At 42.7% G+C, this 26,107-nt stretch overlaps 1 protein-coding gene across 7 annotated transcripts in view; it reads right to left on the reverse strand.

The window, feature by feature from the left end:
* The window catches only part of HTR2C (5-hydroxytryptamine receptor 2C), a 266,373-nt gene that overhangs the window by 219,173 nt on the left and 21,093 nt on the right, over positions 1-26,107 (reverse strand). For 4 of the 7 annotated variants that reach the window (XM_054076041.1, XM_009565889.2, XM_054076035.1 and 1 more), the window contains exon 1: positions 4,919-5,529. The exons of 1 other annotated variant lie outside the window; for it this stretch is intronic. The gene's annotated coding sequence lies outside the window, so the exon portion shown is untranslated. Of the gene's footprint in view, positions 1-3,207; positions 3,561-4,918; positions 5,530-16,197; positions 16,220-26,107 lie in introns of those variants that run through there. 2 more of the 7 variants (XM_054076038.1, XM_054076040.1) reach the window with 2 other exon arrangements.

Raw genomic sequence — 26,107 nt, forward strand, 5'->3', positions numbered from 1 at the left:
AAGCATGACTTGGAGCAACCAATTAAGAAGACTGCACTTACAAACAAAGAGCAATACCAGGTCCCAGCGAGCAGAAACGTAAGGAGTATCTGCTATTGGGATGCTCAGCAGCAAACAGCAGCACACACTTCACGGCCACACTTGATAAACAGATTGACAAAGCGACTGAAGTTCAGTAAGGCAGAGTTAAATCTACAGGGTCGGTTCTTCCACCGCATCTCTCATTTCCACCAAACCCCTCAAAGGAACCTGAAGCAGCTTGGGCGGAGCAGAGCAGTTTGTTGGATGAGGACTGAAATCAATGGCTATTCCTTGGTGGGGTTCATCTCATCTCAGCCACCCTCACAAGCCATCTGCATGACTAGAAAGGACTGGGCATTTCTAGCCTGCAATCCATCTCTACCTTACTGTAGACTCCTAAAATGAGTAGGGGTAATGACTCCCTCAGAGTGCCTTTTCCCTCTGCCGTGAAGAAAGCCTAAACAATGAACTCCAATATAAATGTTTGCTTCTTCCTGTATTTCAGTACCAGGTGATTACATCCATAATGACCAGTGAGATCTTCCCTAATGTCACCACCTCAGAAATAAATCTAGGACAGAGAAGGAAGACCAGTTTTGCCACTGCTTGAGTTGGAACCCAAAATAATTATTTGCTACCTAATATCGGGGGGGGAGGGGGGGGGAGGGAGGGGAAGGGAAAAAAAAAAGAAAGCCCAAAATACCAGAAATTTGTCTAAAAGGAAGCAGGTTACCAGAACCTCACAGTATCCATCCTGCTGCCCAGGAGACTGAAGTGATGATCAGTGTGTTTTCTGCCCGAACATCAAACCAGCTGAAGTAGCTCCTGTGCCATGTGAGTTCACAGACTGTGTCCCGAGTTTTGAGTGACAGTGGATCTACCTGTATCACATCCACTGGCTCATAAATAGACTGCAATTTCCATGTGAAACAACTTCCCAGCTCTATCTGCCCCCTTATCCATTGTGCAGAAACCATAGAATTCATACGATATTTACAGTGAGAAAAGAATATTTCAGTGATGGGAGAGGTGATGTCACCTCTCTGGTGTTTGTTGACTTATGGCTAGAATGGCCTCCAACGGCTGAGGAACACATCATTTCTATTCATGCTGCATTATGCAGAAACGCACACATTACAATCCACATCATCTGAACAAAGGTAGCAAGATACTTGGACACATGCCACTACGGTTTTGTAGTAAAATTATGGTCCCTTGAACATTTTACGATCTCCAATGATTACAGCATTTGCATTGGGCTGATGATTCAAATTAATCTGATTTTCAAAAGTTACAGCATTTAATTAGGTTTAGTACTAAAATGATAGCATTTAAAAGAGAGAGCATTATGACAACATCTACCCTGAAAGGGGTTGGGGGTGGGGAGAATCAGTCAGGGCTTTTAATAGTAATAATAATAATAATAGCGTCTAGCAAATTTCTGGAACGATAAACAATAGGTAGCAGCTTCCTCTTATCTTTAGGGTGGAAAGGTACTCAATACTTTTGCACCTCAAAACATTTCTACTTTGATGCAGCATTAAACTATTTCTACAATACAGGTCCCTTCTACGCATTTTCTTAACGACTAAATCCTTGCACTCCATTTTGACTTTTATTGCTTTTCAGGCTGGTGAGAGCCATATAATGATTCATCATTAAAGTAATCTTTAAGCAGCATTGTTCCTATTTGATGCTATATATATTAAATAGAAATTGCTCTTTGAATTCACCTCTAAAGTCAGACTCAATTTTTTATCTAACAAGAATGGTATCTCCAGTCATCATCTGAATGCAGCAAAGTGAGAAAACCTTTTGCATAATATAAATATCTGCACTCACTAAGAGGAGGCTGATGCCACCACCTACTGTGAATGCATTTTATAAGTGGTACAAAGCAAGAGAGATTTCAAATGGAGTAACACGGTTTCTTAAAGGTACTTTAAAGATAAAGGCACTATCAGAAAAGCATGGATTTAATCAGACTCAGCAGTTTCTGGAACACAAGTTTTGTTCACCTGTAGCTGGTTTACAAGCAGCATCCAAAGAATAAACATGCAATGGTCACTGAAAGACTGCAGGCACCTAATGAGTGGCCTTCATTTACCTCCCTACAGAAATCAGGGAAATCACTCCCTAGCAAATAGTTCTTGAAGTTTCAAGGTATTCCCTGTGAACTTGTCATCCATTCCCTGCACCACCTATGACTGAAAAGCAGCATACAACTGGCCGGTGGTCTCACTGAAGCTCACCAGGTGTGGGACCTGATGGATAAGGCCAGGCATTTGTCTCTGAAAAGACAAACTTTACAGGGATCCCAGCATCGCTGCTGCCAGGTCACCACTGGGCACAGATGAATGTCAAGCTTATCCCCACTCTGCCGCTGAGCACCCACGAGGAGCCAAGGAGCCCTCTGCCTTTGCTCTAGAAGATAGGCAGTTCTATGACTATCAGGCAGAAGAAGGCATCAGAACAAAGCATGTGACACACAATGCTGACCAGCCTCCGTTTAATGAATTACAATTTTAAACATTACCACAATTAACTCTAGCAAATAGCTCTTGACTTCCACATAATTAGAGTTTAATGCAAAACTTTATTACTGACCAGAAAGGCTGCTTAGAAATAATCAGTAGTTCGAATGCACTGGTTTGATTTCCTGAGCGGATGAGAATACAGCTGTAAGGCACATATTCCCATCTAATTCTTCAAACCACATCGCACGTGACTATGCTGTAATATTTTGCTGTTTTCATAAAAGTACTCTTTGAAAAATGGACTTATTGAAATAGGGGCACAAAGACAACTGAAACAGTTGCTGGCCAGCAAGAACTGAACTGGTTTTGAAATTTGAAAGCACATTTGAGAGAAGTGTCTTACTTTAATTCAGTCACTTGTGATCACCATTCTGCCTGTGTGCAAATAGCAGTAAATGGGATGACTACCACATAATTTTTCTAGTGTTTCCTGCACAGGAAGTTGGGTTATTTAAAGCTCACCACTTTTTATAAGCACTCTTCTAGAGAAAAGTCATTCAGATGACCTCACACCAGTACCACACTGGTGAGACAGCACTGGATGTTTGTACATTTATCTTTTCCTCTCTCTGAGTGAAGCCAGGAGATTTTTCTCCTCTTTTTTTATGAGAAATTATTGTTGCTATGGAGCACTGCTTTCCAGCTTTACCTAGTGTCTGAGTAAGAAGGGATCCTCTTTTCCAGGATGGAGAGGAGCAGCTAATTTCCAGGCATCATCGCAGCCTCCATCCCCAGGCCAGGTTGTGGCTTCTTGATTCATGCACAGCAGTGAATGCAACAGACCCATGTCTTCTCCTCCACCTGAAACACAGAGGTCTTGCACAGCAGTAGAGGTCTTCTCTACAGCATCCCAAAGGAGGATGCACAAGTGTCCTGTTCTTGCAAAAAAAGGAAACATGTTCTTGCCTGCATTTGGGCCCAAATTACAGCTAAAAATGGGGATGCTTCTCCAGCCTTCCATATAAGATATGTCAGTGCCGAGTCAAGCATAGCATGACAACCCTGTGTTGAGGAGACAAAAATAAATGCTCTGACCAAACTGCTCAGGTAGCAACATGTTCCAGTCAGGAAGCCCTGACTAAAGAAAACAAAAGTGACTATAAAGATTTGCAGTGTAGATGACAGTCCTGCTTGTCTTCCTGAAGAGTGCAGTTATGAATGATACATTTGTTCTGCCGGGATGCCACAGAAACACTTCTGAAACCATTACATAGCAATGGCACTGTTGGCTGTGCTCAATAGATCCACAATGCCAGAAACGTGCACAAACTTCTCTCCACGTGATCCAGGCATGTAACTCAGGAAACACCCTTCTATTCTGCACAGACAGGTTTCCTTGGCAGGGTCTGCACTCATGTGCTCAGGAGCCCACACGCAAATATACATGGTCAACCAGGAGAACCAAATCAAATAGGTATCCAATGTCCAACACCCTGTTTTTCCAGAGGAAATTGTTTGAAAACTTCCCTTTCAGCTTAATCTTTACAGAGTAAAGCTCCCATTGGAAGTCTCAAGACAAACCGAAAACGCATTTCCCAGCAGCAAGAAAGGAAAAGCATTAGTTGCTATTGATTTTGTTTGGGATTTCCCAAGAAGGCACCTTTCTAAATGAGCCTAAGGAAATTTGATGGCACCTGCAGTTTCTCTCTCCCAGGTATTGGTGCAGAAAATCCTCAAGCAAAGGTTGTGGGTGATAAAGCAGTTAGCAGAGATAAACAAAACTCCTCTCCACAGAGCTGGGAAAGCACAAAATCCAGAATCATACACAAGCTGCTTCTAGAACAAATTCCCTACTCTACTTCCAAACATCCAGATCAACCCTTAGGACCTTAAAATTCCCTCTTTCTCAGAGAAGAGTACCTCTTTTCTTCTTTTTAGTGCAATTTCACTCCTAAAAAAAAAAACACCACCTCCCTGTCGGTAGCACTTTCTCTCTCTCTGTGAGTGTCCTTTGTCCTCCTTACATCCACGGGAGCAGAATGAAGGGACCTGTAGAGTGCACTGTGTCACTGTTTCTGAACCAAAGTATAGCCCAGCATACTGCAGCCAACCCCTTCGAAAGGTCATATGCCGGGAAGAAGCAAAAGCTCCCAGGTGTATTTCACAGAAACCAAGGCAAGTTTGTTCCAATTAAGTGCAACAACTTTATTGCCAGGCATGAAAGGTATCACCAAGGTATCCTTTGCTCTCTCTTCCCTTATGCGCACACAAAAACCACACACACGTATATCTGTCCAGCATTAGGCTGCAAATTAAACCCTGTTCCCACTGAGAGATTTTTTAATCATATGAAAAGCCCAGGCTGAGCAGAGGACTGAATTCCCCCAACAAAGATCACAGAATATTGCACAGGCACCTACCTCGGTGAGCCAACAGAGCCAGCAAGTCAACATAATTCCTCTCGGATGGAGACATTTACCCCAGCTCAGACAGCCAGGGTTCCGCTGCCGTGCCTGGCGCTTCGGACACACCAAGAAAGCATCTTCTGTGAGCAGCACGGCTTCTCTCACACACTGAACTGCAGCAGCGGCGGCAGCCTGGGAGAGCGGCAGCAGTTGAATTGCTGCACATGTATCTCTGCAGATTATTTCCTGCTCAAACACTTGGCATAAAGGCAGATGCTCTTAACCCTCTGGAGGCCTATGCCTCTGTCCCCCCTCAGCAAGGGTGAGCAAGCAACTCCAAATATTCTGCAGTGAGGCCAGAGGGGAGCGACTGGAGACACACAGGGCATCCTCGGAGAAGTAGTCCCAACCTCGACTTAGTTGCAGTCACTTTGTGTTCGGGGAGGCAGGCGTTCCCACAGCAGCCCACAGCATCCCCAGTCAGGCAACACGCAGCCTCTGCTGCATCACTGGCTCCCGGTCCCCAAGCACCGGCAAAGCACCGCTTGTAGCTCACGTGGGAGCCCCTGCGAGGGCCCGTTGAGGTAGGGTGGCCAGCGGGCTGGACCTGCAGCTAGAGGCCACAGCCACGCAAGCGAGGAGGCGAGGGGCACAGGTGACGTGGTGAGGTCAGCAGTGTCACCAAAACTCAGGCATACAGGACTCCTGCCTCTGGCACACAGGTTTCTGTCCTCAGGCGCTGCCCATCACCTGCAGGCATGGGCGAGCACCCGCTGTCCGGGTGGCACTCAGCCTCCGAGCTTCAGCACTGCTCCCCCTCGCAGCCTGCGAATGTGACTGGAAAGCATGGCTGAAAAACATGCTACAATTAACAGGAGGGAGGGAGATACTATTGCTCTCCTGCTAGTCTTAAAGGCACATTGCTCACGTGTGCTGGTTGGAGATGCAAACGCCCACAGCTCCAGCCTCAGCATCTCGCCCATCTGCAGGCAGCAAAGAAGCCCAGGCAGGGGACCTGTCCAGGTCAGGGGAAGGAGAGCAACCCAGGAGCCAGGAAGGGAAGGGGCAGCTAGCAGGAGATGCCCCACGTCAGGGTCTGGGAATGAGACCTTTCACATCACCACCACCGTGCCAGGAGCCAAATCAAGTCCCTGGCACCCAGCCCAAATGCTTACCCTCATCACTGGCTCACTCACCAGCATCACAGCCAGACATGGGGTAGCCTGGCCATCGCAGCATCAGACCCTACACACAGCACCAGCCACTGTCTCTGGCAGTCAAGGAGGGCCTGACACAACTCTAGGGCATGGTACCCCTCTTCTGGGCAGGAGAGCCAGGTTACTGGCACTGCTCCCACCAGAGATACTCACCAGAACCACATGAGCAGCAGGGGCTGTTTTACATGCTGGTGTTACTCACAAAGGATATTCCTTCTGCAACTCCTCAGAGCCAGGAACTCTGAGGAGCTCCTGAAAAACCAATGTGCCACACATGTTAAGCTGTAATGAGTTCAGCAGGTCTCAGCCTGGCTGTAACTTCTGCTCCCACAGCCAACTCCCTCCTGCCATAGGGCTGTGCACCAGCCAAAACCCACACGTTGTCCTCTTTGCTTCTCCCAATACCCACTTCTATGTTCCTTGGGATACTCTGTTTTTCCTTCAGTATATCACACTCTCAGATTCAACACGAACAATGTCAGTAACTCCCACACATATCCAGGTCCCCTGCTCCCCAAACAGCTAGCATCCGAAACACCCTCTAGAAATCTATTAGACAGAGTTTGCCCTATTAAAAATCTCTACTTTTTTTTCTCAGTAGGGATTATTGCCATACACGTTTGTGCTGGACAAAGGACGAAGTCATGTGAAGCCCTAGACCTTGTTAAACCACTTTGCATCACACAGCACCACACTAACACCTTTGATTCTCCAAGCCCACCGGAGGCACTAAAATTAATCTGATCGATACCTGCCTTCATGTCTGTGATTTAAGCCTGATCACACAATGACAAAACAAATTAGTATGGTGAAGAAGCTGTAAGTTAAGCATAGTTTAACTTCAGGGTTATCTGAAAAAAAAGCCTGAAAGTAAAGGTACAGACTCTACACCATTAATACAGAATCAATAAAGAGTTACTACTGATCCAAATGTGCATCACAGTACAATAAATGCCTGTTTTCCTGTAGTGCTAGTACAGAAGGGCTATTAATACGTGATCACCCGATCAGATGAGTGCAATGCAAATTTCACTGCTTCCAGGCTATGCAGCTTTGTGCAAAATCACCACACTGAATTAGTTCAAATCTGTATTTATTAAGCATCACACGTATTAAAGTAAGTCTTTTTGACACCAGACCTACAAAACATGTATAAGTAGTAATCAAAATGCTAGCAGAAACACTTACAGCTTTATACTCCTGAAGTTTTTCCCCTGAGTATCAAAGATTAAATTTGTTCTACAGAGCATAGCCCAGGATTTCTCAAGTATAATGCTTCATGCACTCATCTGATCAGCATATAAACACAGCACAGGGATATCCATTATATCTGATCAGTATATAATCACTGCAAGTATCTGTTCTGAAACACAGCAGTCCGCTGCAATATATTGGATAAAAATAGACTATGTACTAGCTCTATGAACAAGCATCCTCATTTTACTAAAGACCTGACCAGTGAAATTTAATTCATAAGATCAAATGCTGATTTGAGTTATTCTACTGTGTGCACTAGAGTGGTCTGGTGTGAAAAACCCCGGGCCGGTAGGGTCATGTCTTGCTCACTAACAGTGATGCACATAAGTGTGAGGGTCGAAGAGGACCCCACTTAGCTGCAGCAAATATATTATCTCTTTTATTCGGGGCAATATGGGACTGTTTTAAAAAAAAAGATTTGAGTGTAAGGAAGACATCGTGCCATGAAGAGTCACACAGTAGAAAGCTGAATCATTAAAGACGTCTACAAACAACTGCGTCACATTCGCATTGTAGTTTTACTAAACCGTAAGTTCCATCAAAATATATATTCCAATTAGAGTACACAGCTCTTCACAAAACCAAAAACACTGCAAAACAGCCCTTGTCAAAGGTTTAAAGGCATAATAAATAGATGTAAACCTAAAGAAGCACACCCACTATTACAGTGGTTTTAAAGAAGGGAACCTTGGGAGTCAGAAAACTAACTACAACTGTCCAAAACTTCTAGAAACAGCTTAAAACATATTCCTACCTGCTACCCTAGTTACTAATGATGCAAATTGTAAAACTTATTGAAACTCAAACCTTTCAGGTGGCGGATGTGCCCATGTTGAAGGATGTGCCTAGCATGGAAAACAAGCAACTATGCATGAGACAGCAGACAGCTAGTTCATCAGAATAGGTTTTTACTGGAGAAAAAAAGCCAGGGACATCAGAGACCTATATGCCCTTTCAAACACCAAATTTGCAAGAAAAAAGATGCCCTTTTGACTTGGACTGTTTAGAAGCAGGCATGACTATGTATCTTGAAAAAGGTCAGCATTGCATTGCTTTTTTTTTTAAGCAGCATCTATGTTGTACTTGAAAATAATCTGCTGTATTTAGAAATTAGAATTTCACAGTCCTCCCTTTATCTGTGATTTAAAAATGGAAGAATCGGCACTGTTAGAAGGGCACACAGAATTCAATGAAAATGTTGGCACAGAGTCAAAAGAGCATGTTTGGACAACCTGGGGATTAGAAAAGTCCCCTCACTGCCTTTAACAAAGCTTGGTGGATTCACCTTTATTGAGGTTTCCTTAATCATAGAATGGCTTGGGTTGGAAGGGGCCTTAAAGATAATCCAGTTTCAAAACCCCTGCCGTGAGCAGGAACACCTTTCACTACATAAAGTTGCTCAAAGCTGCATCCAGACTGGCCTTGAACACTCCAGGTATCAGGCAGCCATGACTTCATTGAACAACCTGTTCCAGTCCCTCACCACCCTCACAGTAAAAAATTTCTTTCTAATATCTCAACTAAATCTCCCCTCTTTCAGCTTAAAACCGATACCCCTGTTCCTATCACTGCACTCCCTGATAAAGAGGCCCTTGATTTCTCTGAAATTTTTGAATGCATTAGAAAAATGAAATATTAAAATAGGACGACAGGACATCAGACAACAATCTTCTGTACTAGATGCCTTGTACAGTCAGAGAAACCTGGGCTGAACCCCAGATAGCCACAACTACAAGTATAAACCCATCTATCCCAAAATGGACTTGTGAAAGAAGAAAAGGCATCATTCAGCGGTCGAGGGGCCACTGTTCTGACTGGTGGTGCACCTTCTTGGTTCAGTGACAAAGCAAAGGTAACGACTATGAATAAAAAAACCCCAACTATGCCAAACAGAAAACTGTCTGTAGCAAAGTGCAGCAAGAATGATTAAACATCGATACAAACTCCAAACTGCAACCCGTACATCTTCTGTTTCTTGGTGCAGGCAAACTGCAGCTAGAATTATTTTAGGAAGGTAAGCATAGATAATAGGCTAACTAGGTTAAATTAAGCTATGTTATAAAGGAGTGCGACTGAAATATTTGACTTGTGTTCTGGACATATGTGCTGTGAATGGCTGAAAAGTCGTGGGAAGAACATACTATTTCTAGATCTCTTGATTTTTCTGCTCCAGGGCCCTTGTCTGTCCTGCTGAAAAAACAGGAAAGTATCGCTTATTGCTACCAGGAAGCTGGGAAATGTAGATTCTGCCTCTACCTCTAGTGCTGTCATGATTAATGATAATACTTTGGGCTAACCATTTAAGCTTGTAACCCACCCTTTAAAACAGTCCTGATGATTCCATACATACTTGGGAGGTGCTTTGGAAAACACCCATGTCAGATAGACTCCATCAGCATCTGCCTGAAACATCACAGACTCCTTAAACAGAGAGCTCTGTCCGGGCAGCCACAACAATCGAAGTCTACAGTCATCTGGGAGATATAAATACTATGGAAATACTCCGAACAGAGCTCATGAGCCATCAGCAGCAACCAGAGCAGCGCAGACTTGGGACCCACAAAGCCATGGAAGCTCACCAGTACCTAGTGACACAGTGAGACACACCAAAATCATTGAAGGCTTTCAGGCATCTTTCACCACATCATGTTCCTTCCAGGAATTTTCTTCCTAATGAAATTCTTCCTTTCATCAATAATTTCGTAGAACTTCATACCCAAGTTCAATTTTCTATTTATCCTCCATTTACTTGTTTATGGTTTTGGAACAATTCTAAGAGAATTCTAGGCCATACATTTGCCAAAATTAGATAAATATGGTTTCTGTTCGAAGGCGCACACTGAGCAACATGGAACAGACTTGTCAAACCCACACTCAGACCATTAGCTTCACTCCTCCACCTCCTGAAGACCATCTCACCAATATGTGCCCACAGCACAACGTCCACCTTTCCCTTTGCTTTGCTGTTTACTGCAGTGCTGCTCCCGGAGTCAGCATTCCTTCCCTGAGAAGCTGCTGCCCTAAATACCAGTTACAAGACCTCACCGTCTGCAGGATCTCACATGATGACATCAAGGACCTAGAGAAAATTGAACCAATATTAACACCAGAAAACTGTTAGGTGACCATGGAAGCAGTGAGCTTTTTCTTCACGCAAAACTATACCAGGAACCTGGATGCTGGAAGGTTCCCTCTGCTTCTTAGCTGCAGCATGAGCCCCTCTATGCTCTGTGCAGCATCTGACAGAGTCAGAGCACAAGAATCAGTTATTTAAACCTGGATTCATCAATAAGGTCCAGAAACCCCAGTAGAGAAAGAGAGAGCAGTGAGATATTACAGCTGATAAACCACATCACCAAAGAGGGACCTGCTCCCCCCTACACCTCCTGGGGCTCAAGAGACAGTTTCTCATACAGTAGCTGTCAAAACCCTGGTCTGAAATGGCTCTGCAAGCCTTGCCTCATCTTGTCCTGGCTCGGACAGCCAGGGACAGCTCTGCATATTCTCACTTTTCTCTGGGAGTTTCGAGAGCTCACGTGCATGCAAGAGCCCTCCTGGAGCAGAGGGAGTGGGACACCGTACCTTTCTGTACACATGATAAATTAGGAGGCCCCTGTCCTTTCCTCCACTCCCCTTTCACGCTCTCTGAAGCAGTGGGAAACACTGCAGAGGAGCCTAATGGTCAGCACATTCAGACAGCGAACGGTATCCCAATCTCTGCTGCTCAAGCACTCAAGCACCCTGCGCTACTGTGGTTCCAGCTGTGGGCTGAGGTGTCAATCCAGCGTTTTCCAGCTGGCCAGAGCAGCAGACTTTGTCTGCTGGTCCCTTTGCAGGACAATCACTGGCACATTGTGATTTCTCAGCCTGAACTTATTAACCCAAGAATACTGAAAAGGTTTTATTTGAGCTGGAACTAGAAGGAAAATGACTAAGGAGCTTTGGCAGGTGGGGTGAAACCTATCATTAATTTTAGTAGTGAATGATTTAAAATATATACACACGTTGTCCTTTTATAGAAGGACTGGGTTTCTCTACAGCTGCTTTAAAAATGTCATGCTAGCTCCACCTAGCACATTGAATGCTTATACGAGCGCTGGTGAAACATTCAGGATTAAGTATGGTCACTTTTGCTCAGTTTGATCAACTGGTTATTGTTTGCAATTCAAACTAATGCTTTCATTTAATTTCTTTCACAGTCTCCCACAGGAAAAATATGGCTTTCAGCTAATCTCTTAAGGGTACATCTACTAAGCATGCAAAAGATTTTACAAATAACTGAGGAGGAAAGCAACACTCCATTGTGCATCACATATATTTTAAATGCCCATTAGAGTCCACCAGATTTATCATACTACCAGAACCCAGATGGATAGTTAATACAAGTACAATTTTAAAGGTCAATTCAGAAATCCAACTGACTGATCCAAAATTGCCTGGATAACAGAAGAGCTCAGACCAGCCCTCACAAACGCTGCCTAATGATGTGTACCTTGCAAGCTCTGTTGGTATCAACTGAATCAATATTATCCCATTAAAAGTTGCTGCTCAGTACCTATGCAGTACAATCATTAAAACAGGATTCCTGGCACACTAATTCTAAAAGAAAGGCAGACACTGCTACTACTACAGCCTGCCTAATTTTTTTGTGATTGGCTCTGCACTGAATTTAACGAAAGAAACTGTCAATCAACAAACAATATTTTTTACAACAGGCAAAAAAGTTTTTCAAAAAGGGACAAGCATTGAGGTAAGACATGCACTTACCTACAGAAATCCAGGAGGGATTACTCTGACGTCTAACAGGACTACTTCCCTTCCAGCAGGGCTAACAAGGGGTAGCACTGCTGGCAATTACCTTTAAAGTAAGGAAAACTTCCCTGCATCACAAATTTTCTAAGCAGTCTGCTTAATCACTCAGATGGAACATATTCTTGCCGAGTATCTACACGTGAGTAAGCAAAAGATAAAACATTCAGGAGATGTTTTCTAATGTCTTTGTCACAAGTTTCAGAGAAAACTTCACTGCCGTTCAAACGGCTGGTCCTGTGGGCCGTGCCATGACGGCTAGGGCACAGTCTTCTTTTAGCTTCTCTCTGAGTAAGTCGGAAAAGGCCAGGAAGATTTAAGGGCATCATATGAAGTTTACATCATTTGCATGCCCCTTCTGGGGCTTTGTCATTCAACTGAGTTTTGGTTCAAGTCCATGGGTTTTATTTTCAGAAGGATCATTCCACTTTTTCTGCATGAGGTGACAAATCAACTCACAGCTGTGGCATTTCACATGGGACCGGAATGGCTTTTTACAAGGGATAGAGTGAGGGCATCCAGAGAACAACCTGAGTTTTGCCAAACACACTGTCAGTACTAAGTTCAAACACTTTAGCCCAGAGGCCAAACCGAGGATATAGGGACATAATAATATGTTGAGAAAACCATAAGCAACATTGCTCCCATAAGCAAGGGGAGGGTGATGGGCAGAAATTAATTGGATTTGTGGAAAACAGGGTCTAAAGCAAAGGACTCTACAACCTTTTGCAATTAGAACAGCCATAGGGAGACACAGCATAGCAACCAAGACACAGCAGGAACATAAGAAACACCATCACACATCCTCAGTATAGTATGTTGCACACAGGAAACAGACTCCTCTGTACATACATTAAGTGCAATTGGAATTCTTACCCTTTTCATTGGAGAAAGCCTAGCCAAATAGGAAAAAAAATGTAGATTAGGCCTTCTGCAGAGATGGTAAAAAGTCCTGATGCAAACCTTTCCCACAGCAAAAATACCAAAAAGAGCCACAGAAACACAGATCAGAGCATACTCAACCCATAGGAACTTAAAAAAAAAAATATGAGTCCCAGGCTTGAAAGCTGCACAACCTTTCCTATGTGGGAATCCTGTTCCTGTATTACAAGTGCACTGTCTCTGCTGTACATACTTGGAGCAGACCAAGACCATATGCTTGAGTGGCTTTGGGCCCACACCAAGACACGTGCCAGTTCCACTAGGGCAAGAGGTGCTAAGTGAATCTGCATGCAGATGGGGAGTATGCATAATGAAGCGATTGCCAGCTCTTTGGCAGGATGCTGCTCAGCTGAGAGGGTGATGCCATGTTGATAGCAGATGCTGCTAACACCTGTTGATGGGTACAGCACTCTCTTTTTAAAAGCAGTCAACCGTGGGAGGCAGGAAAGCATGGGGTTTGTAGGTAGTCAGGGGACAGAAACAGATAATTGCTTTCCAGGTGTCAGTGGGCAGTAAACAAAGGAAAATGTGTGCTGCAAGGTTACGGAGCTAGGCAGGGCATGAGGGAATCTGCAGCAAACAGCAGCTGGTCCTCAAGGAAAAGAAACAGTCTGAATCTGCAGAACCCAGAGAGATGGACCTCATTACTTTGTGTGCAGCAGCAAAGCAGAAAATATAAACCCCGTTAAGTTTGAAAAGATTTAGCACAGAGGTATCTTTGCCTAAGCCACTCTGCGGGCTGAAATAAACTTTTTGAAAGAAGAGGGATTAGGACTGTTTAGACAATTTTCCTTTCTGAATAACCCAGCTTGGAGGCTGTATGCAAGACTACAATTCCACGCAAATGTGTTGCCACTGCTCCTGTAACGCATGTTCTAGCAGCCTCCTGTTGTTCACTAATCCTTCAAGCCATTCAGCTGGCCCATGACAGAAATCTCAGCCTGCTGCACAAATGTGTAGTGCTCAGCCAAAAATTTCCCTAGGTGTGAGCCAGCGGACATGCACAAGACAAATCTGGAAGGCCACACCACCTTGGTGAGCAGTGTTGACTCGTTACTTCATTTTTCCACAGAATTTTTCTCCTTCATCCATATAGGGAGCATCAGACATCAGTTGTACTTTAACAGAACATAACATCAACTGAATTACCTGTACGTGGGACAAAGAAGAATTTTATTCTAGCATGAAGCAGATGAGCTGCACATATGCATTTTCACTTCTTTACGCTGAGGTCTCCAAGAATGTAAGAGTCATTGGGCCAAGTGACAATTTCACCTACCTTAGGCAGATACCAAGGCCAGGGCATAGGGCAAGGAAAGCAGATACATCCCCCTAACACTCTACTGGCATTCAACTGTTTTCAAGCCAGCAGCTTTCTAAGCCAGATATCATTTCTATGTATTTCATAAACAACGTTGCATCTTGTACCATTTTCTTCAGAACCAATGTAAACTACTGTGCCCATGACACCTCTTGGCAGAGCCCCCCCAGGCTGACCATCCATTGCATGAAGATCCTCCTCTGCTTACACCAAAACCTGCACTTGATAACATCACTGTATCACTCTCGGGCCAGCACAGCCCAAAAGAGCACACCAGAAATCCCTGTGCACCCTCCTCATATTCCCCCTGCCATATCCCTCCCCATATCCTCTTTTTCCACACTTCAGACTTCAGACTAGAAAGATTAATTTAAGAAGGTTTAGTGCTTCCTTTTCGGTATCACAGTTTCAAATATCCCCTCTGTTCTTTCTACTTTAGAAGTTCATTATTTACTGCATTAAATTAAAGGAGTCTTATTTGTCTCAGTCTGGTTCAGTCCCAGCCCTTGGATAAAGTATTGAGGTAGGAAGGGAACTGGGGCTTCCAGAGAATTAAAGATTTCCTCTCCAGAAGCAGTGCCAAAAAGAAACAAAGGATTCTAGCGCCAAACAAGACATAGCTGGCCAGTGAATTTTGTATCTTTGGGCAGTCAGGACTCATTTTGCACTAGACGCAATAAAACTTGAATCAAATTTGTGTTGGGACACCCATTTTGTGCCTCATTTCCTTGCTTCCTGCTACATCCATGTTAATATACTCTTCTTCCACTGACAATCCCTTCTTAAATCCTCACTTAGTGCTGCTGCGATAAAGGATGTTTTCATTACAGATTCTAAGTTATTACTAAAAAAACAGAATTCAGATAAGCATATTTTCCTTTTCCTTCAAGATTCTATCAAACAATGCCCAGCTGATTATCATCTTCTTACTGAGTTTCAAAACTCAGCTTGTTTGACAGCACAGAAGCATAAAGCCAAAGAAAAAAAATAATGCTCTGGAAATGCTATCCACTGCTGCTTTTATTTTAAATTAGGTTAGTGCTTCCACGGAAACCATCCTGTGGAAAAAAAATAATAATAAATTCCAGCCCTTGAGGAGAGAATAACAGAAAAACTTTTAATATGCAAAATTCAGAAATCAACAACAAAAAAGAGGGTTTTGGAAGGAGCACCTCTGGCTGTCCCTAACAATAGTTTCTGTCAGCCCCCCAGCCCCAGCAGCACTGTTAGCCAGCTGGCTGCATAATTTAAAATATAATATCTCATGCATCTTGATCATATCACAGCACTTTACAGAGGCTAATGGAAATGGTAGAATGGACTTTTTAGAGCTTATAGAGTGCTTGCTTTGCACTGCCAAAGTTTACACTGCATCCAGTCAATTACCCAACCCGATGTTATTGAAATCCACTGTCAAATGAAGCACAAAGTAAAAAGAGTTTAATAAATGCATGGATGAAAGGGAGATCAGCTGACCATGAAAAGCATACGGTTAAACTGTTAGGGTTTCTAAAACCTACACAATGGCGTATCTAATACTCTCAGAATCAATTTTTTAGAGCTCCTTTTTTCCTAGGCTCGCTCCTTCTTCTGAGGCTTGGTATTGTGAAAACAGCAGCTTGTTTTACTAGCAAATAATAATGCTAGCAAATCACCATGCAATATATTTTATTGCGCAATTTTACTAGAGAAAAAGTTTTTGTATTTCACCATAATTAAGAAAGGACAGAAAAGTGTCATTTACTCACCTTTGGCTTTTATCAGTTAAACCCAGGCAGGATTTTTATTTTATATTTTTAATTTTTGAACTGGTCCAATAAAGTTAAGACTGAAAATAAAGCCACAGAGTACAAGTAGTGTTGGAATTACATACTCCCATTACTGCTTTTTTTGAATCAAGCACCAGTCTGGCAGGGTAGACATGCCCAGAAAGTTGTTTTTCCCAGGGTGAGAACAATCCCTCACACTCTAGCTGTTCTAACCTTGCGATTTTCCCACGCACAGGGAAGTTGACTGCATAAGTTGTAGAACATCTCGAGTTATGGATTATTTTTTTTCCTCCTAAGTTAGTTCTTGTAAGAAAAATAGATCAATGTGAACCAGCTGAATCTAGGAAGATGAAGAAAACATCTGGACTGATGCTAAACATAATAACCCCAAGAAAACCACGCCGATTGTAACAGTGCATGATTATCACCACAACTGTGCAAAGATAATTATTTCCACTAAGATGTGGTAACCTTTAGCAAAGCACAGATAGATCCTTCCACTTTTAATCACCCAGTCTAACATCTGCATTTTTATTGAGGCATTAGACAGAGGACAGGTAAAAATAACTTCTTGCACTCTTTTTATGTGACTTGTGCCCTTTACCATATCTCGGCCTCCACACACCATAAATCAATGAAAGAGAAGAGTAATAAAAGTAGGCATACCCAGAAAAGATGAACGACTAATATTCAAGTCTTCCAACGGAAGGCAGACAATCCTCTCAGGACATGTGGGCAGATTTGAGTTAAAAGGAGAAGAATGGGAACATGAAAAATATCAGCCAAACAAAACAACGGGGGAAAAAAACCCTAGACCTATACGTGTGTATGGGTAGCCCTAGGAAACCGTCAGGGACCTCCCTGCAGGAGTAGTATCTGGGGAAAAAGTTGTCTAATGGCTTTTAAGTCAGACCACCCAACCATGCGGTACCAAAGCCTATCAACATCCCAAACTGGCACAATAATTATAAAGGGAAATAGGAATTAGAACATACTGATAAATGCCTTAAAACTGCCTTGAAAACATGGGAACGAAGAGATTAGCGAGCTAGACAATACTTTTTCCTCCATGCTGTCATGGTTGATTGTTTAAAGCCTGTTAGAAGCTCCTCTGGGAAACCCTTCATAGATATACCGAGAGCAGTGGGAGAGCAGGGAATCAGTCAATATTTAATAACTTCATTACTCAGACAGTACCATATGAAATTAATAGAAAATTACAATGACATTTGAGGGGGGGGAAGTGCTTTTCTTTTGCAATAACAATCAAGCGGTTTGAAGTATTTTGAAAAGGTTTTCTCTTTCCAACATTTGAAAGATGCATGCACCTGTGCTAAAGCTGTAGCAGAATCTTGAGGACACTTCGACTATCGGAGAATTTCCAGAAATACTTCTGTTGCCAACACTGAAAGTTTTCTTTTTCCCATTTCACTTTCTTTTTCAAATCATGAGCAAATATGCAACTGCACTGAAATCATTAGCACCGCCCACTGGGCAGATACGCTTGGCACCGCACTCTCACTCACTCCAAGACAGACAGTTGGAGGCTGTATCTGGACACCAGAAAAGAGGCTTGCTGAGCACTAACAGTGTTCCACTGTATAGGCAGTGTTAAGTTTCTTTCTCAAGGAAGACAAACAGTCTCAAAAGGAAGCCCAGGAGCACATTTGCGTTTAGCTCCTGCATCACAGTAGTGAAACTCCTATTGGAATGCTGCACACATATCAGGAAGTTCACAATTTTAAAAGAATGATGGAACATGAAAAAAAAACCCCACAGAAAAAGCCAAAAAGCATTTGAGAGGTAGAAACTATGCTTCACAGCAAGACACCCAAAGAGCTTCTTACAGAAAAGCTAATGCCGAGCTGTAACTTGTAGAAGTGCATGAACAACCTTCTTAGAAAATATGCACATGTCTAACTACCAACATAGACAGCTTCTGTAACTCAGCACAGAAAGCAAAGAAAAAAAACAGTATCACAAAATTGAAATTACCAAGTCTGGTGTTAAACTCTACCAACCAATACACTCTCAGTAGTCTCAAATATTCTATGTCATCTGGAAGACTCAGAGCATTTCTTTCATTGCTCTTCTGCATCCGTTTTCCTTCAACCAACAGTCTGAATAAAATAATTATTTCTTCTCTCCTCACACACCAAGCTTGGAATTGCAATATAAATTTAGTTCTCCCACAGAGTTGGTAATACACCTACCTTTACTTGCCCCTATCATCCTCTAAGAAGGAAGGCAGAACAGTGACACTCTTACAAATTAATTTGATCGGCAAATGTCTGAGGTTTTCTACTGCTCTTGAAACGCACTCCGAATCCAATAAAACCTTGAACACCAGTACTGGAATTTTTTTATACACTGCAGTTTTATTTCATATTTATCCGACTACTGCCAAACAATAGCATCTTCTATGAAAGCTAATACAGCCCTAAATGAGATATGAACTCTTCTCAAAATACTCTGTACGTGCATGCACACATGTGAGCTCACGTATCTTTCTTTAATCCTCAATGAAGAGGTTTGCTTTGTTTTAAATATTCTGACTGGAAACATTCCACTTCAGAAGTATCTCAATAAAAACACCCAGGAGGAAATTTAACATATACAGTATAATCCCTTTACTATCTAGATTTGATCCTGCATAGAAATAGTCTGTTGCATTGGGGGGGGAACACCACACCACACAGAAGTCAAATGAGAATCTTTTTGCACACTGGGCATATAGATACCACAAGATCATCACAATGTGGTGTTACAGTACTGCTGTAAAAAAAACCAAACAAACCCACAAATCCTGCCACAAAAGCACACCCAAATATACAGAGAAGCCATGTGTACAGAGGTGAGGCACCAAAAGCGATCATTTCATTCTGCTCTGCTCAGGAGAGGATTCAACCCGAAGCTCAAGAAGAATCAGGACCAAGAGAAAAGAGTTCAGAGAAAATAGGTGAAAAATGTAAAAAAATTTTTGGAAGAATGGAAAATGTGGGTTTCTGCACTGGGGAGAAGACAGCTGGGGAGAGGAGGACCTAACATGGCCTTGCTTGCTACAGAGAGCGCACAATATTCAGTTGGAAAGCCCTGCTCAAAGGCTTAAGTGCTGCTCCTGCCCAGTACACCTCTGTTTTTCCAGAGGTGTTTGTTTAACTTGACCTTCAACAATGAAGACTGTAAATTTCCCTAAGCAATAAATTCTGATGCTTTATTACTGCTCCCTTAGGAAGCGTCTTCCTAGCACCCAATCTCAATCTTCCTTGGAACAACTGAAAAACTCCCTATAAAGAAGACACAGAGGAGAGAGTTCTCATCTTTGGAGCAGTGGTGTTCCCACAACACCCATTTTCAGTTCTTAACATTAGACAAGCCCGGTTAGTTCAGCTTCCCCAACAGTCATAATTCCCAGTCATGAGCCAATTCACATTACTCCCTTCCAGACCCCTTCCAGTTTGCTCCCAACTCTCTTGAAGCATGGTACACACAGCTGGAGTTTATCTGTTATCTCCTAGGCTACTTTTCCATTTATCCACCCAGGACAGTATTTGCCTGTTACAGAGCAGCAAGGCATCCAGGCTCCCGTGCATCCGTCACTCACTCTGCTCTCCCCAACTCATTCCTGTGACTTCTGCCCCCGGGCTGCTCACCAGCCTGCATTTGCACAGCCAATGCTTGCTGCTGGAGATGTGTCCTGCTAAACTGCATTCCCTGACCTCAGGCCATATTCACAATTTATTGTGATGATTTTGGTTTCTGGTTCTATTCAACAGCATACGCACAATCCCTTCCAAATGGGTAACCTCTATATTTGGGAGAATGTAAGATCAGGTCAGATATAAAGAAGATCTTCCAAAGCAATTTTAATTAAGCACAGTTAAGGATCCTGGAGAAACTCCACCCTGGAAGTCTTTAGGAAAAGGCTAGCAAAACTTGTGCTTGAAAGAACATAGTTACATGGAGTGGGTAGATGACTTGTGAAGAGCCTTTTGGATGTACTTCATGAGGACATGAAAGCAAGAACTCTTGCTCCATTCACACATTCATTTCACGTCTTGTTGCTGTGTGTCAGAGTGACAATGTACTGACAGCTGTCTCAGCAGCAAACACTCCAAACGCCAGAAGAGCTTAAGGGAGCTTGTGGATAAAGCGAGAGTCTTTGCTTTTGTGCCCTAAAGGACTCCCAAATGTCTCTGAAAGTGACATCTGTTCCCAAGAGATCAGGAGAGCAAGAAAGCTGAATGCAGTTCCCAGGGAGCACTCAATCATCTTCGCAGCTGCAGAGCCCTTCTGCTTCCACATCATTTGAGCACTTGCTCCCTGCTCCTTACACTGCTCCTTTTCCTCCAGGTCTCAGACAGAATTTAGCTTCTTTTCCCAGAAACATCTCGTTCCTGCAGATTGATGGGTTTTGTCTTGATCCTTAATCTTTGCAAACTTACACTTCTCTTCCAAAGGAAGGCTCATGCTTCACTTTTAATCCACGGCTCCATATATTAATAACTTACAAAAGCCATACAAAATCTTTGACCTGCTGGAAGCAATAACCTATTGATTTAACATTTTGTTCGCTACTACCAACTAATAAAAAGATGAAGCCAAGCCACTATAACACAAACTGTCACCAGCAGCTCAGAACAAATTGGATCCTTTTGGATCAACAGAAGCATGAAGACTCATGCAAACTCCCATTTCAAGCCTGCACTGAACCAGAGGCAGTACCTCAAATCACCTTCCTTCATCAGCTTTCAGCCCCCATCCCACTCTCATCACTGGCATATGACCAAGTGCACTCAGAACAGGACTGATGACAGATGGGATAATTAAAAGGCTTTGAGTCATATAACAGTAAGTGCATGAGTATTAGGGTATGCCAATTAGCATACTTACAAACAGAAGGGCTGAAAGACAATCTAAATTACAGCACATGATCTCCAAATTCAGCTCTGAAGTTTTAAAATAGCCTTCTTGTCAATCCAAAACATGAAATAGCCATGCCTGTAGCTGGATATACATTCCCTCTTTCATCAACAAATCTGTGTTCTTGCCTTGTCCTAATTGATGCGTTACCTTGACTTGTCACAACCCATTACACATGATGTGACATAGGATGACATGAATAATGTACTCCATTTTGACATGAACAAATTCATCAGATCAGCTTTGGGGAAGAACGGCAAAGCAAAAAAACGTACAGAGAAGCAGTTTACTTGAATCATTACAATATTATTAACACGTTTAATTGCCCTCTCGTTGAAGACAAAAAAAAAACAAAGCCAAAGTTAAAAAAGGAAATTATTTTCTTACAAAAAGCATTTAGGAAAGCTTGCACAGACTTTTTTTTCCAAATTCTACAAAGATAAAATGGGTCAATTCAGCACTGCTTACCATTGAGCTATTTGTCACCAGATACTAACGGATGCTCTTCCATATTTCTTTTGAGAAATGAAGGCCACGAGGAAGAACGGACCTTCTTTGCTAGCTTCTTCTTTGACTAAGCAGACTTTTCTTGTCACTATTGTGCTACAAACTGAATTTCCACACATAACAGAATCTAGGCAATTAAACCAAAGAGATAAAAAAGTTAATAAAATCTCTTGTTAATTACAATCTGAGCTAGTTTGCTTCCTGTTTATTCACAGGGAGAAGGAAGAATAGTGCTAAGAGAATCACAGCTTCCTAAGGATTCCTCCTCATGGCCAGCAGGCTGCCAGAGTGGTGAGAAGATGGTAAGCGTGGGGTGCATTAGTGTCTCCTTTTGAGCACATGTGCTCAAAAGGGCTCCCTCACTCTAAGAGTAAATGCTAGACAACATTTCTTGCAAGTCTCTGGGTTGTGCTCCACCCTCATTTCCATTCTATGCATTCCCACCGGGGCTCATGGGACCACATGCGGATTAACCAAGGAAGGAATCTAGCCTCTGCTTTTATTTTTACCCGTTGTGCTTTCACCATAGCTGGGCAAGTGAGAAACCATCTGTTTCCTTGAGATGAAAAGGCAAGAGCGAGAGCTACAGTTTCCAGAGAAGTGTATCTTTCAAGATACAGCACCTGTCCTTTCTGTTCCTTCCGATTTATAGATATTTCAGTTTGGGCCAAATTCTCTGCTACATTAGGAATGAGAGTAACCTAATGTGATGTTGCACCCGGAATGAATTTGGCACAATGACTTCAGCTTATTAATTGTCAGGAGTGATATTTCAGGGCACTCGATTCATGATGTATAGTAGGCAAATTTACACTGATGCAGTAGGTGACTTTCTAATTTCATTTATGCACAGAAAATCTTGTCACCTGGTATACAGGTTTTAGCTGAAGGTATTTAGTTTGAGGAATTAGATAATAAGGATATGTAATCTTCATAATCAGAAACAAGTCCTATTAGGATTTTGCATAGAAATATTATTAGTGCAGCACAGAATCCCTGGACATCCGATTTCATAACTCTTCACATTTGAAGATAGCAGGAAAAGCAGCATCTGATTTAGAGGCAATTAACTTTTGAGTGAGAAATCAGTCATATCTAAAACCTATTCATTCTGATATATATGAATTTCAATAATTTTTTAGCTTGAAAATTGCTGTCAGTGTTATAAACTGGATTCAAAGCAGATGTATCAGACTGACACATTTCCCACAACACAGAGTACCTGCAAATACAGTTCAAATAACAATCTTGATATCCTCCCTTGCAAGATAGTTGCTAAAATTTGAAATAATCTTTAAAGCTTCCCAGAGGTGTTCCTCCACATCATCACTGAAAACAATTTGACTCGCTCTTTTTTTCCCTTCAATTATAACAAGTCTTCCACTTATTTACATGGGAGTCAATGCCCGTATTTAGTTGTAATTATGATTCACATTAATATTTGGCCTCTACAGAGGAACACGTATTATCTCAACACTGAGCTTCCCAAATTTTGAAATCCTAAGTTCTTCCCGAGATGACACCAGGAATGTTGGGAACAAACTAGTTTGGGGGCCACAGAGCTGGGCTGATGGACGTGGTGGTCGGGGTTGTCCACTTGCTGCTGGGCAGGTGGCACTGATGCCCCCCTGACTCCACTTTCCTTGCAGCCAGAAGGTCTGCGAGATTCTTGGGCAGGAAGGTGCTGCCCTAGCTAACATTGAAAAATCATTTCTGCTTAATGACTACTCGTTCAATTCTAAGGCACGTGCATATTCAGTAGTGTTGGACACTTGTCACCTTGATTTACTGTTCAAAGGTAGGTTCCTGTCCAACTTCTCTAAAAACTGATGTCTTCTACCAACATTTTCTCCACGTATCTAAGCATAGAACAGTATCTGTTGTAGTGCTGCAGTTGGGTTCAGTCATGCAACATGGTTGGCAGCTTCACAGCAATCCCTGCCTTTTCAGGGAAGCAAAACTGAAAGTGGTATTCAAAGAGTTTGGCCTCCCTGGCCAGGTCTCCTGTGAGGGCTCAAGTTTTTCTAGGAAATCCCAAACTTGTATTGATCTGGGTTATATCCAGCACAAAGCACAATGCTGCCGACACAGAAACTGCAACGAGTGTGACTCTGCACAGTAAAGTCCAACATCAAAGTTGGACCAGGTCAGCAAAAGGCTTACAGAAAATGGTATGTCTGCCCCTATTCTCTGCTGTCACTAAGGTTTTCAGTGCCAAACATGGCTTTAGACCCCTGCAGAGAGCAGCAGTAACCCCGACTGGTGGCAATGCAGAACCACAGCAAGTGTCAGGAACCAATCTGGTATCAGTGGTAGAGCTCATGCCAGAGCCCTCTGCAGCACTGGATATCCTCTCCCAGAGGAACGGCCAAGACCATTAAGCAACATGCCCAGTGCTCCCTGCTTCAAGGCTTTCAGAAAATCAAAGAAGGGAAAAGACTGCACAGAGCTTCCAAAATACAAGAAGCTGGGCAGAGGCTCAGCAGCTGAACATCTGCCACGGACATCCAAAATGAACAACACATCAACAATGAGGGCACCGGAGATAAATCTCAAGAGACACAACACAGTGAAACAAGAACAAGAGATGAACAGAATGAAGATTTGTTGTGATAGAGGCAGAATGTGTGCAGCTTGGGAGTGAATTTCAGACCCTGGCAGTCTCATTTAGACAGAAGATTTAACCCAAATGTATTAGCAAGTAACAGTCTTAATTCAAGTCCTTTTAGCAAGTGGCAACGTTGACACCAGCTAATCTGTGCTACTAACAGCTCTCTGCTTCTAAAATGAAGGCAGAAAGCCCACCACCTCCAGCAATGCTTTCCACAGGCGTGGATCAAACTGTGGGCAAAATTCAAGTGTCTATGCATGTCCAGTGTTGGTTGAGACTTCCTATAGTATTCACTATTGGTTGAGACTTCCTATAGTATTCTGCATGGGGCTTGCAGGAGACAGAACTTCTAGGAGATCTGTAGACTTTTCAAGCCAGCAGCTGGAATTCAGGAGATTGCCAGGACTGCAAGTGGCAGGAGTCCTACATCTGCATCATCTTCATCCAAAGCTACCATAATTTTTAGAAAAATATTCACCAACAAAATTTTCTATGCATACTTTAAAAATTGCTTAGCAGGTTCTTTGTGTAAATCTGCTCTACAGCACTAGTGTTCACAATTAACCCTCTTGGCTCGGACATGCCTTCAGAGTGAAGTCCTTGCCACACTTTCTACCATCTCATTACTTAAGACCTTTTATTTCCAAGGGAATAAGTACTAGCTTTGCCTTCATGACGAATAATTGGGGGAATACAGATCCGCAACTGCCAAGAAAGGTTACTGAGATGCTTTCTTTGGCAGGTGACCCAGGCATACATCTTACACAAGTACCACAAGTCAGACAGTAGATAGCACTCCTTACAATTGCAGGACACAGCAACCTGGAAACTATAAATCTGTGTTAAACTGGGCTCCAACACAAGTATATTTGTGATGCAGTGGCAGCTAGACTTTGCAGAATTCTTTCATAAAAAGAAACCAAAACCAACAATAAAAACCAAACCTAGCTGAATTTTCAATAACTATACTTATTCCAGCCACTCATTAACATATCTGCTGGCTAAAAATGACAAGAAGCTCCCATCACGTTCTCTGTTATGGAAGAGTCAAAAATTACTACATTCACTTTCCAAATACATCATCTATCACAGTCGGTGCACAGCTGCCCGTGTTCCTAACTCACTGGTAGTTAATGTCACTGAGAAGCAATGTTTATCCCACATGCTGACAGAAAGCAGGGAGCACATCTCCTGGAATTTATGCTCTTCCTCCCTTAGCAGGAGGACATTTTGAGTTTGAATGGATTCAAGGGAACTGAGATAATGACAGAACTTGGGAAGGCAATTCTCTCATCTCTGAGCTGAGAAATAAGAAACAGCAGTCCAAAGCAGGCCCAGAGCAAAGACATTAAATTTGGCCGTTCTCAGTGAAGATAAGGATGGCCGTCTGGCACCTAAACATACCTGTGAAGTGCTTATTGGTTCTGAGATAGATTCCTCCTGGACAGGTTTTCTGGAATTAAGAGCATTGCTTTATTAGGATAGGCTTGTCCCTGACTAACTGCATCACAGTTGCAGAGGGGCAGCAGGGCTGTCCTCGCAGAGATGACTACAACAAACACCAGAAGTCTTAACCTTAAAGCATGGGATGGAAGGAGTCAACCCAACAAGAAAGGCACTGGAAAGTGAGAGTTATGCTTTGAGGAGAGGCGAGAAGATCAAAGCAACAGATAGCTAAGGAACTGCAATATCCTCAACCAGAAGCACAGCAAACCTGCCTTAGAACCACTTAATACTCTATCTGTAAGCATGCAAGAAAGCAAGAAGGTTTTATGGCTTTCTGCAACCCAGAGAATTTTTAGTGCATCTGATAACACTGTTGACTAGTGATTAATAATTAGTTTTAGA

Source organism: Cuculus canorus, chromosome 10 (assembly GCF_017976375.1).
Source record: "Cuculus canorus isolate bCucCan1 chromosome 10, bCucCan1.pri, whole genome shotgun sequence".
NCBI classification, from domain to species: domain Eukaryota; kingdom Metazoa; phylum Chordata; class Aves; order Cuculiformes; family Cuculidae; genus Cuculus; species Cuculus canorus.